Below are 12,644 nucleotides of genomic sequence, written 5' to 3'. Positions count from 1 at the left end.
TCATTTTTAGCTTTGCAACCTCAGGGGAACTGCTTCCAAATTCTTCAAATGCATTGCCAATTTCCCTCCAGTAACTAGAATGTCACCTGGCAGCCTTTGCAGCAACTGATCCATGATAGGGATGCTGGCTATGCTATATGGCAAAAGGTTTTTATTGCAGGCTTCCCCAACTGCGCCAGCCGAGGGTTGATGGGAATTGTAATCCAAAACATCTGGATGGCACCAGGTTGAGAAAGTTTGATGGTGTCAATAGTCAGATCCAAGAACAAGAGACCTCAATAGCTACTTGTTGGTAGGACCAATAAGAACTATTGACTCGCAGCCACTTGGAAAACCTTGGGGGTTTGCAACAGGATATTGATCTAGAGTCAGTACTGAGTTTCCTGAAAGTTTATAATGTTCACAATTTGGGGTTGTGCCATCTTGCGCACACACAGTGGGAGGTGCCCACTCACAACAAGACACTGCAGAACTCATGACTTCTGTCTGGAAAGCTGTTAGCTGTGTGTCTGACCCTCAAAGCACCAAGCATGGGGTCAGCCTTATCAACACTAGAAATAGTTCTTGGTTGAAGAGCCAAAGAAACCTTCCTCTTAATGGCTACTAGCCATGATGGCTAGGCTCTGTCTCCATGGCCAGAGGTAGAAATGTATACATGGTGTCTTTTGATACCACCAACCATGGTTTTCTTCTGGGGTTCTGCAGGGTTCGCTGCTATCCCATATGGTGTTAAACATCTACATGAAATGGCTGAGTGGGGTTATCTGGGGGTTTGGAGTATGTGGATGATACAGTGGTACCTCAGGTTAAGAACTTAATTCGTTCTGGAGGTCCGTTCTTAACCTGAAGTACCACTTTAGCTAATGGGGCTTCCCACTGCCGCCGCACAATTTCTGTTCTCATCCTGAAGCAAAGTTCTTAACCCGAGATACTATTTCTGGGTTAGCAGAGTCTGTAACCTGAAGCGTCTGTAACCCGAGGTACCACTGTACTCAGTTCCTCTTCTCCTTTACATCTGCAAGTGAGGCAGTGGAATAATAATAATAATAATAATAATAATAATAATAATAATAATTTATTATTTGTACCCCGCCCATCTGGCTGGGTTTCCCCAGCCACTCTGGGTGGCTTCCATAGAAACCAAAAATACACTAAAATATCACAGATTAAAAACTTCCCTGAACAGGGCTGCCTTAAGATGTCTTCTGAATGTCAGGTAGTTATTTATCGCTTTGACATCTGATGGGATGGCGTTCCACAGGGCGGGCGCCACTACCGAGAAGGCCCTCTGCCTGGTTCCCTGTAGCTTTGCTTCTCGCAATGAGGGAACCGCCAGAAGGCCCTCGGCGCTGGACCTCAGTGTCCGGGCAGAACGATGGGGGTGGAGACGCTCCTTCAGGTATACTGGGCCGAGGCCGTTTAGGGCTTTAAAGGTCAACACCAACACTTTTAATTGTGCTCGGAAACGTACTGGGAGCCAATGTAGGTCTTTCAAGACCGGTGTTATGTGGAAGTGCTGGACTCGATAATGGACTGATTGAGAGCCAACAAACCAAAACTTAAACAAGGTAAACCTGAGGCTCTGTTAGTGGGTGGTTCCCTAGACTGGAATGGTTGGGAAGTTGCCTACTCTTGATGGGGTAACGCTTCCTCTGTAGGAGTGGGTATGTAGCTTGGGGGTACTCCTGGATCCTTTGCTGTCACTTGAGGCTCAGGTGGCCTCAGTGGCACAGAGTGCCTTCCATCAGCTTCAGTTCATGGCCCAGCTGCAATCTTATCTGGACAGGGATAGCCTAACTTCTCTTGTCTATCCTCTGGTAACCTCGAGGTTAGATTACTGCAATGCGTTATACGTAGGGCTGCCTTTGAAGTTAGTGCAGAATTCACTGGGGCAAGATGGTTTGAGCATATTACACTGATCCTGGTCTGACTACACTGGCTACCAGTTAGTTTCTGGGCCCAATTCAAAGTGCTGGTTTTGACCTATAAAGCCTTAAATGGCTCGGGACCACAATACCTCAAGGACCGCCTCTTTCTGTATGAACCTATCCAGACCCTGAGATTATCTTCTGAGGCCCTTCTTCATGAGTCTCCTCCATGAGAGGTCCAGAGGGTGGCAACAGGAGAACGGGCCTTTTCTGCAGTGGCTCCCTGTTTGTGAGCTCTCCCCAGGGAGGCTCACCTGGTGCCTTCATTGTACACTTTTAGGCACCAGGCAAAAACGTTCCTCTTTAACCAGGTCCTACCTCATATCTATTCAGAATAGACTATTCTCAGCATTTAGATGGTTACTGCTACACAGAACATTAACTCATCACCACCACCGCTTTCAAATGTCTTAACAAGCATTCACCTGTCTGTTGCATTACTTTCTCCTGAATTTGTTTTGTTCTCTTGGCTCAAGTCTACTTTGCTCGCACTGTTTCCCTGGAGCAAAGTTTTCTGGAGCAAAGTGATGCTGGTTTCAAAGCCATACTTCGTTCCTCAGGATCCTCAATAAGGAGTTGACTCATTCTCTTTGGAATGGACAGTCATTCTTGATGGGCTGAAACCTTGGCCTTGATGTGAAACTGTTAAGTAACTCTTCCGAAACCAAAGCTTTGAAATGTGCCCTGCCAAGCCAGCTAGCAAAGAGTTCTGAGAAACCTAAAAAGGCAAGGTTATGTGAGCTGGACTTTTCCCCTGCAAAATGAAGACACATTAACCCTGAGGTCCAGTGTACAGAGGGGCTGTATGAATGGAAAGGCCTGATGATGGAGTCAGTAGTTCAGTTAATGTTTAGCAAACGTATTTGGTGACAAAACATTGCTAAACAATACTGATAACATTAGGATTCCTCCTAAGCCATACCCAGTGTTCCACGGGCATCCCCCTCCTTCTTTATTCTAGGCACCTATCATTAGCCCTCTCTGGACGTTCATTGTGCCTACACTTTTCAGTGCCACTCCAGGAAGGGCGGCTGGTTGCTACCATCTTGCCACATTTCCTGGAGTAGCTTCAGAGCCAGCCAACCAACCATGCCCTCCTTGGGCTGCCCATTCCTTTGACCCCCCTCCCGCCACTTCCTGTTTTTCTTTTCCAGCTGACAGTCAGCGTTCGATGGCTACTGAGCATGCTCAATCCACATTAGGCTGCTATTATTATTTTTAGAGGGTGCCCCTTTATTTTATTTAAAAATGTACTTTGATGAACCCCAAGGCCTCCACATGCATACTAGTAAAGGTAAGGGGACCCCTGACCATTAGGTCCAGTCGTGACCGACTCTGGGGTTGTGGCACTCATCTCGCTTTATTGGCTGAGGGAGCCGGCGTACAGCTTCCGGGTCATGTGGCCAGCATGACTAAGCTGCTTCTGGCGAACCAGAGCAGCGCACAGAAATGTCGTTTACCTTCCTGCCAGAGAATAGACCTATTTATCTACTTGCACTTTGACGTGCTTTTGAACTGCTAGGTTGGCAGGAGCAGGGACCAAGCAACGGGAGCTCACCCCGTCGCGGGGATTCAAATCGCTGACCTTCTGATCGGCAAGTCCTAGGCTCTGTGGTTTAACCCACAGCGCCACCCACATCCCCATGCTAGTAGCCCCCTCTTATTTTCAGTGGTCCTTGTTTTACTCCATTCCTGCCAGCATACACACCACCTGAGTTCAGCATTAGTAGGACTGATGATAGCTTCAGTCAAACTGACAGCCATCTCTGTGGTGAAACCTGCAAAATCTCAAGAGGAGTCGGGGAAAGCCCTTGGCATCCCTAATTACTTTCAGCTCCACACAGTACCTCACTTGGAAGGTTCAGTGTTGCTTCCTCTTTCCTGTTCAGGATCACACATATAGCCAAACTATCAAACAGATGGGGCCACTTCTTCTTCCCAGAAAATCTACAGCTAGACTGCTCACAGCAAGAATTCCCATCTCCTTACTATTGCCTCTAATGTGTGGTTACATCTACGCCATACATTTAAAACACATTTAAAGTGTATGGCTTTCCCCCAGGGAATCCTGGGAACTGAAATTTACCCCCTCACAGAGCAGCAGTGCCCAGCACCCTGAATAAACTACATTTCCCAGGATTCTTTGCAGGAAGCCATGTGCTTTAAATGTATGCTATGGATGTGGCCTTATTTTAAGAACATGAAAGCAGAGAAGGAGCTCTTTTGGGTCAGGCCAAAACATCTGTCTTGTCCAACATCCAGTTCCCACAGTTGCCAAGCAGTTGCCTATGGAAACTCCACAAGCGCAATAGCTCTCTTCACCAGAAACAAAAGGATCTGCTCATTTCAGTTCTCCCCATTTCTCATTTTTCCAGTTAAAATTCGGTACTCCACATTTTTGCAGCAATTTGCACTGTCATTTTCTCTTTTTTTAAAAAAAAAAAATCCTCCTGAAAATTCATCAGGATATTAGTGCAAATCTCTCCTACTAAACATATTTTTGTCTGCTGCTTTTGAATGACGTACACCTTTTTTTGCAAGCAATTTTCTCTACTGCAACACTTTTTAAAATATTATTTTCATGCTCAGTTGGTTAGAGTGCTGATAATGCCAAGGTTGCAGGCTCAGTCCCCATATGGGACAGCTGAATCTTTCCGCGTTGCAGGGGGTTGGACAAGACGGTCCTCAATGTCCCTCCCAACTCTACAATTCTATGAATATATTTATTTTTATGCATGTGCTTCCCTGATGTATGCATTCTCTTCTGGTTGGAGAGCTACATCACAAAATCCAGATAAGTGGGAATTTCGAAGGATGGTTGTGTTTCAGTGCTCATATTGTTTCAGAAAGTGTGAACTTGATGGATTCACCTGTCAATGAAAACTGAATCAACTTTCTCTCCCATCCCTACTCTCCACTCATAATATCCAGATGTCGTGTCTCAGATTCAGGCAGTAATCCCAGCAGTGCTGGGATGGCACAAATGAATTTCTAGAAACGATAGGAATTTCTGCAAAAAAGGTAAAATGCAATTGGGTGCTCAACACATTGGTAATTACTGTGATATTTTCTTTTCCAGTATTTGTTAAACCACAAATATATTTTGCTGTACTCAGGTACACGTTCCACCCCATAACCTTTCTCTCTCTTCCTTATTTTCTTTCTTTCTCACTTTGGCAGCACATATACTAAAATTGTAATGTTACAGAGAAGATTAGCATGGCCCCAGCACAAGGATGACACACAAATATTTTCTTTCTGCATTTCTTTTTCTTTTTCTTATACTTTTAAAACTTCAATAAATATATATTTTGAAAATGCAACTGGAACATGCTTTGCTCAGCTGTGTGAAGAAGACAGCAAACATGTATTCAAATCCAATCAGCCAGACTTCAAGGCAAAATGTTGTGTGTGCATAACTTCAGAAGGGTATCAGACTTAGATATGAAGACTTATTGGGGGAAGGAAGAGTTCACGAACTTTTCAGGGGAGTTATTTACTTCTCCAGCTTTGTTTCATGGGATGTTGAAAATACCTCACATATTTACCATGGGTGCTAAAGAAGCAGCGAGGGGGGAAATTAACTGAATACGTTTCTAAGCATTTCTCAATATCCTTCTGAAAATAATAATAATAATAATAATAATAATAATAATAATAATAATAATCCCTGTTTTGCAAATGGTGTGGGATATTTAAATCAAATGAATTCAGATTCAGGGGAGCACACAAGATAGATGTACACACAACATGCACAACTATTCAGTGAGGCAGAGAAGCAAAACACCAGGCGACATTCCCATAACTCTTGCCTGCATAAATGGCATTGCCTTAATTTCAGGGCAAGTCTATAACAGTCTTGTCCTTCACCCTGACATCTTTATACCTAACATCTGTTGCTGATACAGCATTACAAGTTCTCTTGTTTACACTATGTTGTTGAATAAATATAATGGCAAGAATTTGCAGAATTGACAGATCCAGCTCTCTTGAACATTCCTCACTGGGTGCTTTCAAGTGAAAATAAGTGTGTGGCTTATGTAGGAAAAGTGAACAGTGCTCTCCCCTGTGTATGTCTTCTCGTTGATAAACCCCACTGGGTTCAACAAGTCTTACTCTCAGGCAAGTGAAAATAGGATTGTGGACTAAAGTACTAAGAGCTAGGCTCTAAATAGCAGGTCTTAAAAGAGCTATATGGGATCAGAGTTGTGGGTTTTGAACTGAAAGGGCACCACTGGGTGAATAAAATGTTTTTACTAATGCCTGTGTGTGTGTTTAAAACACACACACACACACAAAAACACAAAACCACACACCTTTATTATATATTGTGTAGGTTGGTAATTGTGTTATTCATCATTTAATCTCATTCTAAAATACTAGAGGGGGGAAACCTATAGCTGCCCTTCAGGCTACAGAAAGATAAGTGAAGGAAAGTCAAAATACAAGAGGAAAATATTAGTATAACATGGGCACAATGGACTTTTCCTCTCAGTCTCCCACCACACTGATTGCTCTTTCACGTAGGGCACTTGGAGGGTATGCAACTGGGAGACTGGAAGTGGAGTAGTGGGGGAGATGGGGGGAGTCAGGTGAGAGAGAGAAGCAGGGTTGCTAACTTCATGGTTCTATGATGGCCACATGTAAACCTGTTCTCAGAATGGCTTTGCTTGCCAGGAGTAATAAACCTTAAGTTTCTTTATTCTTTCAACCAGCTGTCATACCAGACAATATATTTTATGCACTCTTGCCAACACCGACAAGATTTGGAAGTATGGTTCAGCATCTCTTATCCTTTAGTTACATAGGAAGCCGCCTTATACCAGATTAGACTATTTGCTCATCTGGCGCAAAATTGTGCCCACCCATATGTTATCAGACTCGTATTCTTTTCAACCCTAGCTGGCAGGGCCAAGAGTCAGAGATGCTGGCAGCAGCAGCAATCTAACAACATCTGGAGAACCTCACATCTTTCTCAATACTTGCAACCTGGCCCTTCTAACTGGGGTGGTGCTCCTCAGTTAGAATCAACCCATGACAAGGCCTTCTCAGTAATGGTTCCTTCTTTGTGCAATGCCCTCGCTGGTGAGGTGGCTCTGTCTCTGTCATTATTAACTTCTAGGATGTATTTTAAAATGTTCCTGTCCATACAAGCATAACAGTTCCAAGCAACATTGACATTATTAGTAAAGATATGAGGCTATTAAATGTTTCTTTTTGTTGTTGTTTAGTCGTTTAGTCATGTCCGACTCTTCGTGACCCCATGGACCAGAGCACGCCAGGCACTTCTGTCTTCCACTGCCTCCCGTAGTTTGGTCAAACTCATGCTGGTAGCTTTGGGGACACTGTCCAACCATCTCGTCCTCTGGCGTCCCCTTCTCCTTGTGCCCTCAATCTTTCCCAACAATCTTTTCCAATCTTTTCCCTCAATCTTTTACAGGGAGTCTTGCCTTCTCATGAGGTGGCCAAAGTATTGGAGCCTCAGCTTCAGGATCTGTCCTTCAGTGAGCACTCAGGGCTGATTTCCTTCAGAATGGAGAGGGTTGATCTTCTTGCAGTCCATGGGACTCTCAAGAGTCTCCTCCAACACCATAATTCAAAAGCAGCCATTCTTCGACGATCAGCCTTCTTTATGGTCCAGCTCTCACTTCCATATATCACTACTGGGAAAACCATAGCTTTAACATAATTGTTTTTAATATGCATTAATTTCAGTTTTAATCACGGTCCTTTACTACTTTGGTGTTTACTACCCTGGGCTCCTTTGGGAAGAAGGATGGACAGACATTTAATAAATAAATGAAATGAAACACCGCAGGTGCAGAAATTGAGCCTGTGTATGCAGAGCATGTGCTCTGCTCCTGATCTCCTGCTCTTAGGAATGTTCTCGGAGCCTGTTCTCTATTAGCATGAGAGGGATGAGTGAGCTGAAGTCCTTTAAATGGCTATTCTGCATCAAATGCATTTTTTAGTGCCAGGTCTGTGAATCAGTAGAGATGAAAGTCTGATGATGTTTGCATTTCGTTATCTTCTGAATGAATGAATGAAACGCTTCCATTGTACAATAAAAAATTGACTTTTCCTTCCCTCTAGCACAAATTATATCCAAAGTTAAGCCCTTGCTCTGGGCATAGAGACATGATCCTCTTCAAGGCCTCCACTGTGCTATTTCTTTTTTTCCTCCTTCTTCAAGGACTTTTCCATAAATTCGTAGTTATTGCAGACTCAGTACCTTATGGCACTTTGACAATTTCTTAAAAGGGCTATTCTGTATGTAGCCCTGATAACGTATATACCAGTTATGTGCTGTCATATACTATATATATATGAAGGGTAAAGAATCAGTAAAATTATTGATAGGTTTCCCGTTTCAAAATCATCAGAGTTTCATAAGGAAGATAGAAATCTCTTGGCTTTGAAATACAGCTTTTAAAAAAAGTTTTTCACAGCAATGACAAGACATTTGACTTTCCAGAGAAAGTATTTTTCCTGCCGTATTTCATCATTGCTCCTCAGTTACTACCCTGCTGGAATTCAGATTTTTTTTTTTTTTTTAGCACTGACATTTTTGTCACTGGGAAAATTTGGCCTTGTCCCACACTAGTTGTGTGTCACGATAGTGCTCTTTGGAATGCGGTTGTGCAGCTGTCCTTGAGCTCACTTAACACACCAAGGAAATCAGGAGAGTTGAAGATATGTGACTGAAGGAAGAGTGTTCAGCAAGAATTCTCAGCCCCTCACCAAATCTGGCCCTGCAGCCTTCTCTGTTTGGCCCCCAGAACTCTCCTCAGGCCATGCCCTTCACTGACACCACTTGGTACCCCTAATACTTTTGTCTCATTGGAATGTGTCCTTGAACTCAGATAATACCTCAAGGATAATACCTCTTTCCATATGAACCTACTCAGACCCTGAGATCATCTTCTGAAGCCCTCCTTCGTGTGCCCCCTCCTCAAGAGGTCTGGAGGGTGGCAACATGAGAACAGGCCTTCTCTACAGTGGCTCCCCATCTGTGGAATGCTCTCCCCAGGGAAGTTTGCCTGGTGCCTTCATTATACACCTTTAGGCGCCAGGGGGAAAAGTTCCTTTTTAACCAGGACTTTGATTGATCCAATTTACATCCCATGCCCTTTTAAAATGTGTTGGGGGGCTATTAGGTTGTTGCTTTTATTTTTATTAGTTATTTCGTGGTTTTATATCTTGATTTTATTCTGAGAACTGCCCTGAGACCCCTGGATCTAGGGAGGTATATAAATTCAATACATACATACATAGGTAAAGGTAAAGGTACCCCTGCCCGTATGGGCCAGTCTTGACAGACTCTGGGGTTGTGCGCCCATCTCACTTAAGAGGCCAGGGGCCAGCACTGTCCGGAGACACTTCCGGGTCACGTGGCCAGCGTGACATCGCTGCTCTGGCCAGAGCCAGAGCCGCACACGGAAACGCCGTTTACCTTCCCGCTGGTAAGCGGTCCCTATTTATCTACTTGCACCCGGAGGTGCTTTCGAACTGCTAGGTTGGCAGGCGCTGGGACCGAGCAGCGGGAGCGCACCCCGCCGCAGGGATTCGAACCGCCGACCTTTCGATCGGCAAGTCCTAGGCGCTGAGGCTTTAACCCACAGCGCCACCTGCGTCCTTACATACATACATACATACATATATATATATATACAGCAACACCTCTTGCATGTTCTCATGGAGGATAGAGAGAGGTGTTTGTGTGCATCTGTAGAAACTAGCCTACTGTACAAAGTCAAAACCTACCTTCATTTACAAAGTTAAAATTTACATCCATTTCTCTAGCCGCTTTGCCTCCCTCACACTCTGCCCAAAACTGGCATGCCACCCCTGGAAATTCTAAGAACCTGGGGGGGGGGGGGAGAGAGAGAATCAGTGAAGTTCTGAAATCAGTGGTTAAAATCTGTGTTTTAAAAGATTCTTGATTCAAAATGGCATCCAGTTGCATCCAAGCATAAACAAAAACCTACTCCTTGATCTCAGGAACCATCATGTAAAATTTGGTTAGGATACCTTAAGAGTGTCCAAGAGCTGGTGAAGAAGACTCCAGTGACAGAGCAGAATATATATCTATATAATGGTATTCTGAAGATATTACTCTCCTGGCTCTTCTCACAAGCCACTTGGTAACATCACCATGGAAAGCATATTTGGAAACATGCCCTTGGTTTAGCTTTGAATTGAACTTCCATGGTTCATAGTCTGTGAGGTTTCTAGCGCACCCAATTAAGAAAGGGGAGGTCAATATAGTGAGCTAAAGATTGTTGATGGTTGACATTATTGGCTCACACAGCCCTGGACTCAACACAGTTTGGATGCAGCTTACTGTATTTATTTTATATTTTCTTCTTAAAATAGTGTTTGGTGGGTTTTGTTTTGCTTTTTTGGCAACAGGTGCTGGTCCTGCCAGAATAACTGATCTTGAGGCATCTAATCATAGCCTGCATTTTTATCAAAGCTTATATTTTTGATCAGGGCCTGTATTTTAAAATGAGCTTAAAGATTTTCAAATGTTTTATGCCAGGCAGAAGACCAGCTGCCTAAGAACCTTGGCAAGATGTTTATCCTCCTGGACAAGGGGCCCCCCTGATTTATAGCAGAAAACAATTCTCAAAGTCGTAAAAAGGGAATTACAGGCTGAGAGCCAAGGTTACACTGACCCTACATACTATAGAATATAAAAAAGGCTGAGAAAACATAATTAAGAGTTGATAAATAGTAAAATAAAACCATGTGCCTCCCATTAAACTTGAGCCATATTTTCCTAAGGTTAAAAGGCCAAGAGCAAATGGCTGGAGAAGGGAGTGTAAACAGAAGAAGAGGTTTTCTTCTTATTTTTATTTTGAGACTGTAAAATGTTCCTTCCTTTTTTACTTTGAGAAGGTTTATTCTTCTAAAAGGCTATCTATGATAATGTATGAAATATATTAGCTTAAATGTAATTATGCAAAGGATTTAGAAACCAAGAAATGTTAAATCCTTATGCTAGATTCTTATTTCATATAGTTGGAAGAGACCACAGGGGCCATCAGCCCAGCCCCCCTTGCCAAGCAGGAAGCATCATTAGAGCACACATATGGTTGTCAGGCCTTTGTTTAAAGACCTCCAAAAGGAGGAGATCTTTCAATGTTGATGTGAACTCAAGATCCTTGACATATGTTTAAGATAAAAATTTAAAACTATTAACCATATGTTTTGGAGGGCAATAGGGCAAGGAGGGCAAGAGGTGACCTGGTAATTAAGGTTCCTTGTTGAGACAAATGTAAGATATATGACTACTTATTTGTCATTTATAGATAGAAGAATATATAGCTTTTTGTTTCCCATAAAAGGCAAGAGGAAATGGGTGTATCTTTTGTGATTGGTTCTAGCAAACAGCCAATAGGAATTTCAACCAGGCTGATTGGACAGAGGCAGCCACAGGAGGAGCAAGGGGGCTGGATTAAGGAAATATAAGTGCTGGTCATAATGGCAGGAGGCCAGGCCAGAGGTTGGTAACCATATACCACTGTGCCTCTCATTTATTTGTCTGACAAATAAATTATTATTTTAATTTCTCTATTGCTGCGTTGAATATTTCATTCCAGCTAAGCGTTAACCACAAGCAGGGTGCTACAATCTTTCTCAACTGGCCTGAGATCTTCTCTCCCCAAATATGACCATTTCAAGCTCAAATAAAATGATTGCATTGTCGGCCCTGTGGAAACCCAGTGTTGGAAGACTGTCCCTTTGATTACTGATACATGAAAATTACAGTAGTCAGTCTACAGCTTTGAGATATGGATCACTGCCCTTTTCTTCTGGTAAGGAAAGTGACAATTACAATAAAACACATCACGGATCAAGCCTTTACCCCCAGGAGCCTTTCAGAATACCTATCGGTACAGAGGAGACAGCCTTATCAGCTGACTCACAGGCTAAGACCGGCTATTGAATGTGATCCAGTTCAGGAATGCTCATAAATGAACAAGGTCAGCAGAGCAGCATCTGCAGTTAGGCAGGACCAGTCAAACTTGGCAAGTAATGCAATCAGCAAAGCAGCAATCAAGTGTTTCAACAATGTGGCGCCCATTGCATCAGGCAGCAGAGAGGTGGAGAAAACCACATGTTTCTGAGGTCGTGGAAAAACCCTACAAGAATGAAGTCACCAGCACTTGGGGGGAAAAACCTTTAATTAAGTGACTACAAATTAGTGTGTCCTGTCCAATGGAACAGCTCTGGCCTTAAGCTATGCAGCCCTTTAACCTTTGTGATTCCCTGTATGGACTCCTTTTCCACCATCCCAGTTGTTATTTCCCCATGCAGCCTCCAACTGTCCTTATCTCTGTGGACCATTTTTCTGAAATAAAATTTGCTGCGATCAGTGTCATGTTGGAGTCGTCAGCTGACAGCCCTGGGGCTCAGTCCAGCCCTCGGGGACTACAGTAACCTTCTGCATGAGATTAGGCAGCTTTCTGCGTCTCTGGTGGTAGAGGAGAAAATTGGTTCAGTTCTGAATGTGGACCTATTTCGCACTTCCCAAATTCGTAAACCAAAACCAGCTATCTTTCAAAATATGTATTTTGTGATGCAGATCTCTAACCAAAAGATACATCTACAAAACCACATCTATTAAAGGAAAGTGTGTGTGAAAATGGTGGTGAATTTTCACGAGTTTTATTTAAATCACAGGCTGATGCAGAAAGGTGGCAAATGGAA

This window comes from Podarcis cretensis (assembly GCF_951804945.1).
Source record: "Podarcis cretensis genome assembly, chromosome: 11".
Taxonomy (NCBI): domain Eukaryota; kingdom Metazoa; phylum Chordata; class Lepidosauria; order Squamata; family Lacertidae; genus Podarcis; species Podarcis cretensis.
This window is presented reverse-complemented; position numbering follows the sequence as displayed.